This window comes from Pistacia vera, unplaced genomic scaffold (assembly GCF_008641045.1).
Source record: "Pistacia vera cultivar Batoury unplaced genomic scaffold, PisVer_v2 Contig723, whole genome shotgun sequence".
Taxonomy (NCBI): domain Eukaryota; kingdom Viridiplantae; phylum Streptophyta; class Magnoliopsida; order Sapindales; family Anacardiaceae; genus Pistacia; species Pistacia vera.
In genome coordinates, this window is record NW_022196583.1 from 29,569 (window position 1) to 38,020 (window position 8,452).

At 41.5% G+C, this 8,452-nt stretch overlaps 1 non-coding gene across 1 annotated transcript; it reads right to left on the bottom strand.

Annotated features, from left to right (window-relative positions):
• Positions 1–1,260: 1,260 nt before the first annotated feature.
• Positions 1,261–1,367, bottom strand: LOC116114848. Its single transcript, XR_004125596.1, has one exon. It is a non-coding gene; the product is annotated as a small nucleolar RNA R71 (small nucleolar RNA).
• Positions 1,368–8,452: the final 7,085 nt, after the last annotated feature.

An 8,452-nucleotide genomic window follows, 5' to 3' on the forward strand; every position in this document is an offset into this window, starting at 1 on the left:
CTACCTTTACACTGTAGGCCCTATGTTCAGTTTTTTTCAGTTTGATGGGAAAGCTTTTTCCCACCATTTTCACTCTCATTAACTCACACCCCTTACTATTTACAATCTGACAGATTTGATTTTCAAAATGTAAAAAATCATTGTAGGATTCTTATGCTTAATGAGCTTGGATTTGTTAACTTTCAAATTGTTGGGTGCGGAAAGTTGATAAGGAAGAGTAGGGAAACATAGCCTGAGAAGGTATGTTTAACACTTAGGAGAGTTCGATTCACAATCAATACATATGAGTATGAATTTAGTTTAATTTATAAGTTTTACCCATAAAACCCGAATGAAGTCAAAACCCTATCCGTTTTACTTGAATTAATTTTTATCCGTGTTTTTCATCTTGCATTCTTCGTAAATTTTAGTTTAAAATTTATTGTTCAGTTTTAATTAGAAATAGCTCCCATTAATCCAAAGAAATCGCTTGCTCCAACTTGAGAATAGTAGGAAACTTAGTGCTTAGCTAACAATCCTCGTGGGAACGATACTCTACTCATCATTATATTACTTGTGCGAATAGTATACTTGCTACATATTGCATGTTGTAGGATACTAGCGTCAAGTTTTTGGCACCGTTGCTGGGGATTTGTTTTAAGTTAACATTGAGTCTTTCTATAATTAGCTAGATTGGAGTTTTTATTTTGTTTTTAATTTTCAGTTGGTTTGTGGTCTCACTTTCCTTCATTTCTGTTTTTGCAGTTTATGCGAAGAGCGAGACATCAACCAATGGTTCCTGTTGATCTTGAGATTGAGAGAACCATCAGATGACGTAACAGAGAGAGAAGAGAAAGAGAGGATATAGTTGTTGAAGCAGAAGAAATAGTTGTTGAAATGGCAGAACCAGAAAACAGGACACTGAGGGAATTTTCAGTTCCCACAGTGAATGGTCGTAGGTCGAGTATTACTAGACCTACAGTGCAAGTCAACAACTTCTTGATCAAGCCGGCAATCATCCAGATGATCCAGCAGTCGGTTAGATTTAATGGTGATTTGAAAGAAGATCCGAATCAGCATATTGCAAATTTCTTGGAAATTTGTGACACCTTCAAGTCGAACGGAGTGTCGGACGATGCTATTAGGTTGAGGTTATTCCCATTCTCATTGGGGGATAAAGCCAAGGGGTGGTTAATGGCACTACCATTGGGAACTATCATAACTTGGAATGATCTAGCACATAAATTCCTTACTAAGTTCTTCCCTCCAGCAAAATCGGCAAAATTAAGAAATGATATCACATCATTTCTACAAGATGAGTCCAAATCATTGTATGAGGCTTAGGAGAGATACAAGGAGTTAATGAGGAAATGCCCACACCATGGCTTGCTAATTTGTCTTCAAGTCCAAACATTCTATAATGGATTGATGGGTAATGTGCAAACCATGGTGGATGCAGCTTCAGGAGGGGCCTTGCAGAATAAGACACTATATGAGGCTTATGAGTTGCTTGAGGTTTTGGCAAGCAACAACTATCAAAGACCAAATGAGAGAGCAACACCAAGGAAATCTTCGGGTCTTCATGAAGTTGATGCCTTTACAGCCATCTCAGCCCAACTCACGGCACTTTAGAAATAGTTGGGAACTATGCAGGTAAACTCTATCCAAGCACCTCAACTAACTTGTGATTTTTGTGCAGGAAACCATTTGAGCAGCGAGTGTCAAGTTGGGAACACATTTGCTTCGTCATCTTCATCAACGGAGCAAGTAAATTACTTGGCAGGAAATCAGAGACAACCAAACAACCCATACTCCAACACATACAATCCGGGGTGGAGAAATCATCCAAATCTGGCTTGGGGAAATCAGAACCAGCAAAATAATCAATGGAACCAGAGGACAGTTCCAAATAACCAACCAGGGGTGAATAATCAACCAGGAGATTCAAGAGTGACAAAGTTGGAAGATATGTTTGGGAAATTTATACAAGAGACGACGGGATTCATGAATGAGACGAGGACGAATTTTAGAAATCAAGAGGCGTCCATTCGGAATCTTGAGGTACAAATGGGCCAATTGGCCGAGAAACTAAATGAGAGACCTCAAGGTTCTTTACCAAGCAACACGATGACTAACCCACGTGAGCAAGCAAATGCCATAATTTTGAGAAGTGGGACAGTTTTGGAAGAGGTAGAGCAAGCTACCAAGGAGGTTGAGAAAATCGAAAAGGAAGATTTGGATGAGGAAGTTGATGAAGAGATTGTTGCTGAAGAGAAACCAAGTGGTTTGAAGGAAGAGAAAAGAAAAAGAAAAAGGATGAAAGCCAAAAGAAGAAGGAGAAATTGCCATTCCCGAGATACCACCAGAGTTGGCACATCTGTCATGCCTGTGGCCCCACACAGGTGTCCTCACGGTGCCCACACAGGTACGTGACTCACTAGGTACTGTCCCCCCCCCCCCCCTTTAAGGGATTTCTTCGCCTCCCCCACCACTCGAACCCAAGACCAAGGGGCTATAGTCAATTGGGAAGCATGGTGAGTACCATCAGGCCCGCTAGCTTGATGGTACTCACCATGCTTCCCAATTGACTATAGCCCCTTGGTCTTGGGTTCAAGTGGTGGGGGAGGCGAAAGAAATCCCTTAGGGGGGGGGGGGGGGGTGACAGTACCTAGTGAGTCACGTTCTTGTATGGGCACCGCGAGGAACTCCTGTGTGGGGCAGCGGGCGTGACAATAAAAAGGCGCCTTTTATTGTCACGCCCGCGGCCCCACACAGGAGTTCCTCGCGGTGCCATACAAGAACGTGACTCACGGTACTGTCCCCCCCCCCCCCCCTTAAGGGATTTCTTTCGCCTCCCCCACCACTCGAACCCAAGACCAAGGGGCTATAGTCAATTGGGAAGCATGGCCCTTGGTCTTGGGTTCGAGTGGTGGGGGAGGCAAAAGAAATCCCTTAAGGGGGGAGACAGTACTTTGTGAGTCACGTACCTGTGTGGGCACCGTGAGGAAATCCTGGTGGGGCCGCAGGCGTGACAACATCACCACCCCACCGTGCCTTTTCCTCAGAGATTGAAGAAAAAAAATCAGGATAAGCAATTTTCAAAGTTTATTGAAGATTTTTTAAAAAATTGCATATTAACATTCCTTTTGCAAATGCATTGCAGCAGATGCCGAGCTATGCGAAGTGTCCTTAAGGAAATCTTATCGAACAAAAGGAAGTTAGACGACGAGGAAACGGTGATGCTCACGGAGGAGTGTAGTGCCATCATCCAGAAGAAGTTACCTCTAAAGCTCAAAGATCCAGGGAGTTTACTATTCCTTGTATTATAGGAGATATTACATTTGATGTGTTTTGTGTGATCTAGGAGCTAGTATTAATTTGATGCCCTTTTCTGTTTTCAGAAGATTGGGGATTGGTGAAGTGAAGCCAACGACCATGTCGTTTGAACTAGCGGATAGGTCGATAAAACACTCGAGGGGGATAGTAGAGGATGTATTGGTGAAGGTGGGGAAAATAATTTTTCAGCAGATTTTCTGGTGTTGGACATGGAAGAGGATAAGGAAATTCCTCTGATTTTGGGCCGACCATTCTTGGCCACGGGGAGAGCACTTATGATGTGCAGGAAGGAAAGTTACTGTTGAGAGTTAAGATGAAACAGTAACTTTCAATGTCTTCGAGGCGATGAAGTTTTCGGCTTAAACGGATTCATGTTTTAGTGTCGATGTGGTGGACAAATTGGTTGAGGAGTCGATGGAAGAAAACACCCCACAATTACCTTAGAAACGTGTATAGCCAAATCAAAAATAGTAGAGGTAGAAGAGTCGACGAGTAATGATTGTGCGAGGATGTTAGAAGCACTTCAACCGATTGATGAGAGTCAGATATAGAATTTGAGGAGTTTGATTTTGACAAAGAGAAGGAGAAGGAAAAAAATGAAGAACCTCCAAAGCTTGAATTGAAACCTTTACCTTCGCAACTCAAATATGTTTATCTTGGAGACTCAGAAACTTTTTCGGTGATTATTAGTTCAGGTTTGAGTACATTAGAGGAAGAGTGGTTGATTAGGGTGTTGAGGGAACATAAACTAGCAATGGATGGACCATCTCGGACATTAAAGGAATCTCGCCATCATTTTGCATGCATAAGATTCTCATAGAGGATGATTTTAAGCCTAGGGTGCAACCACAATGGAGATTGAATCCTTCGATGAAGGAAGTGGTGAGAAAAGAGGTGGTGAAACTCTTGATGCGGGGATTATTATCCTATTTTTGATAGCCCATGGGTAAGCCCAGTACAAGTAGTTTCGAAGAAGGGAGGTATCACGGTGGTAAAGAATGAGAGTAACGAGTTGATACCAACAAGGACGGTGATGGGCTGGAGAGTATGCATTGATTACCGTAAATTGAATGAGGCGACAAGGAAGAATCATTTTTCATTACCTTCATTGATCAGATGTTGAAGAGGGTGGTAGGACATGCCTGTTAATGTTTCCTAGATGGGTATTCAGGATATAACCATCGCTCCTGAGGATCAAGAGAATACTACCTTCATTGCCCTACGGCACTTTTGCTTATCGAAGAATGCCTTTCGGGTTATGCAATGCACCAGCAACATTCTAAAGATGCATGATGTCAATCTTTGGAGACATGGTGGAACGGTTTATAGAAGTCTTCATGGATGACTTCTCAATTTTTTGTCATCATTTGATAAAATGTCTAACTAATCTCTCTTTTGTTTGCAGCGATGTAAAGAGACAAATTGGTGCTCAATTGGGAGAAGTGTCCACATGGTCCAAGAGGGAATAGTGCTCGGGCATAGGATCTACAAGGATGGAATAGAGAAGTTGATCGAGCAAAGATGGAAGTGATTGGGAAGCTACCACCACCATCAAATGTCAAAGCAGTCCAAAGTTTCTTGGGCATGTGGGGTTTTACAGACGCTTCATCAAGGATTTTTATAAAGATTTTAAACCCCTTTGCAATTTGTTGAATAAAGATGTTGTTTTTGACTTTAATGATGATTGCATGCATGCCTATCTAACTCTGAAAAAATTATTAGCATCTGTACCTATTATGCAGTTCCGATTGGGGACTACCCTTCGAATGATGTGTGATGTAGTGATTTTGCTTTAGGGGTAGTTTAGGACAGAGGAAAAACAAAGTGTTGCATGTAATTCAGTATGCTAGCAAAACACTCGTTGATGCACAATTGAATTATACCACCACTAAAAAAGAATTGTTGGCTGTAGTTTTTGCTTTTGACAAGTTCATTCTTATTTGTTAGGTGCAAAGGTGATCGTCTACATAGACCATTCAGCACTCAGGTACCTATGGCAAAGCAAGAAGTAAAACCTCAGTGATACGATGGATTTTACTACTTCAGGAGTTCGAGTTGGAAATTTGAGACAAAAAGGGGTCGAAAATGTGGTGGCTATCACTTGTCGAGAATTGAGAGACCAAACAACAGAAATGAGGAGGAAATGCCAATTACAGAAACATTTCCGGATGAGAAGTTGATGAGAGTGGAAGAAGCACCATGGTATGCGGATTTTGCAAACTATTTGTCATCAAGGGTGCTCCTAAGTGGTATGACGTACCAACAAAAGAGAAAATTCTTCTCAGATTTGAAGTACTACTTTTTGGAAGAACCATTCTTACACAGACACTATATTAATCAGATGATACGGAGATATGTCCCGGAGGAGGAGATATGTCTGGAGGAGGAGATGGAAAGCATTCTACGGCATTGTCACGAGAATGAAGTAGGTGGCCATTTTGGGGGAGCTAGAATAGCAGCCAAGGTTTTCAATCGGGGTTTTACTAGCCAACCCTCTTTAAGGATTCCTTCCAGATGATTCAAGAGTGTGATCAATGTCAACGGATGGGTTAATATTTCAAAAAGAGATGAGATGTCATTGAACAACCTAGTGGTTGAACTTTTTGATGTGTGGGGGATTGATTTCATGGGTCCTTTCCCAAGTTCTTTGGGAACAGATTTATCTTGGTAGTGGGGGGATTACGTGTCGAAGTGGGTTGAGGCAGTTGCATTGCCGACTAATGATGCTACGGTAGTGATTAAGTTTGTGAGAAAGATATTTTCTCAAGGTTTGGGGTACCACGGGAAACATTAGTGATGAGGATCTTACTTTTGCAATAGGCAAATGGATGCACTATTGAGTAAGTATGGAGTGACACATAGAGTTGCAACACCTTACCATCCGCAAACGAGCGGGCAAGTGGAAATGGTGAATGAGAACTCAATGGGCTTTTAGAAAAGACATTTAATGCATCTAGGAAAGATTGGTCACGGAAGCTGGATGAGCGCTTTAGGCATACCGAACCGCTTTTAAGACTCCTATTGAAATGTCTCTATTTAGGATGGTTTATGGGGAGCATGCCACTTGCTGGTAGAACTCGAGCATAAAGCATATTGGGCAGTCAAGCAACTAAACATGGACTTGAAAGCTGCTGGAGAAGAAAGGTTATTAACTTTGAATGAACTCGATGAGTTTCGTCTCGATGCATATGAGAATGCCGGATTTACAAGGAGAAGACAAAAAGGTGGCATGACAAGCATATCCAAAAAAGGACTTTGAAGTAGGACAGAAGGTGTTGTTGTTCAATTTTAGACTTAGGCTTTTCCCCAAAAAACTGAAGTCTAGATGGTTCGGACCGTTCACAGTGACAAGAGTTCACCCATACGGAGCGGTGGAAGTGTCACATGAAGAAAAGGGCACCTTTACAGTAAATGGACAGAGATTGAAGCCCTACATAGTTGGGATGATGAGTTGCAAATCCACCCAATCCGGCTTGACATCCTAACTTGAAGGATTGAGAGAGTCGAGCTATCGACTATAAACAAGCGCTTCTTGGGAGGCAACCAAGTGTTTTTAATTATTTGTTTTCATTTCGTTGTGTCTGAATTTGTTTGAATTCTTATGATTTTGAATGATTTTTTATTGGTGTGTTTGTGGGTGTTCAGGTGAAATTTTCAGAGAAGGAAAGGACACAAATGCTCCAAACTTTGCCAAGGCGAAAAAGTTTTCTTCGCCGGGCAAAGCAATCGAAAACAAAAAGGTCAGCTCCTGGAAGTTTCCCCCGGCGAAGGAATTGTCTTCGCGCAGCGAAGAAAGTAGGATAAAAATTTGGAAAATTTTTAAGGCATTGTCGCCGCGGCGAAGAAAATTCTTCGCCGAGGCGAGTTGCCTCTGTATGTTTCGCCCGGCGAAGAATGGTTCTTCGCCGCGGCGAAAATGGGTAATTTTTAGGGTTCATGCACGAAGAACGTCGCCGCGGCGACGGTATTTTTCTATAAATACTCACTCTTCTTTTTCATTCTTCACGCAATTTTCATTTTCACTTGAGAGAAAAAATTTTCAAAATTCAACCTTTTGCTTTCCTAGTGCTTTTCTAACCAAAATTCTTACTCCCTAACCTCATAAACACCAAAACAACCATTTCAACAACAATTTTTGTGAAAATTTCACGAAAATTTTGGATAAAAAATTTTGGACTTTTCAATCTGGGCTATTTTGGTTCAATTGGTGGCGAATATCGTTATTGGTAAGATCTCAAGTACCCAAAGCTTTTTATCGCACAATTTCAAGTTTTTAATTGTAGATCTGCAATTTTTGTTACGATTGAGTTGTGGAATTTGGTGATTTTGAGCATTGATTTTGTTAGAGGAAGAGTATTTATGCTTTGGGTGATTGTGTGGAGTATGGGATTTTGAAAAATTGAAGTGTTTGTGTGGATTTGAAAAATTCGTAGTTTGGGGGTAAAGCGCAAATTTTTGGAAGTGTTGTTGTTTTTGCAGGATTGAATTGGTTGTGTAGAACAACTAGGTTTGAATTGTTGGGATATCATTTTTGAGTGAACTTAATTGCGAACAATGCCTGCCAAAATTAAGCATCCATACAAGGGTAAGGGTAAGGCCAAAGGAAAGAATGTTGACAACCGTTTGTTAATGATGAAGCCCTAAAAGGTATAAAGGGGCGATCCAAAGAAAGGATAAGGGTATTATTCCTGAGTGCAGATTGACAGCGGAGTCAGTCCTTGGACTGTAGTAGAGGGAGACGTTGGGAGATGTTTATGAGTGCTCCTGCCACAACCGGCTGTAGAGCCGCTAGTAAATGAGTTCTATGCCAATCTCCGGATTGTCAGGAAGTTAAAAGTTTAGTAAGAGGCGTGACGTGTCATTTACGGTAAAGGAGATCAATGAATCTATAACCTGAATGAAACTTTCCAGGATGAGTACGTACAGTTTAAGAGATCACAGTTTGAGGAAGTATCATCCTTCCGGTCATTGCAAAACCGGATGCAAATTGGGCAGTTTCGAAAGAAACAGAAGAAGACTTCAAGGGAACTCAATTGACACCGATGGCTCGACTGTGGTAATATTTTGTCAGTGCGAAAATGATGCCAGAATCGTACTACAGCACAGTTACTCACGAGAAGGCAGTATTGCTTTACTC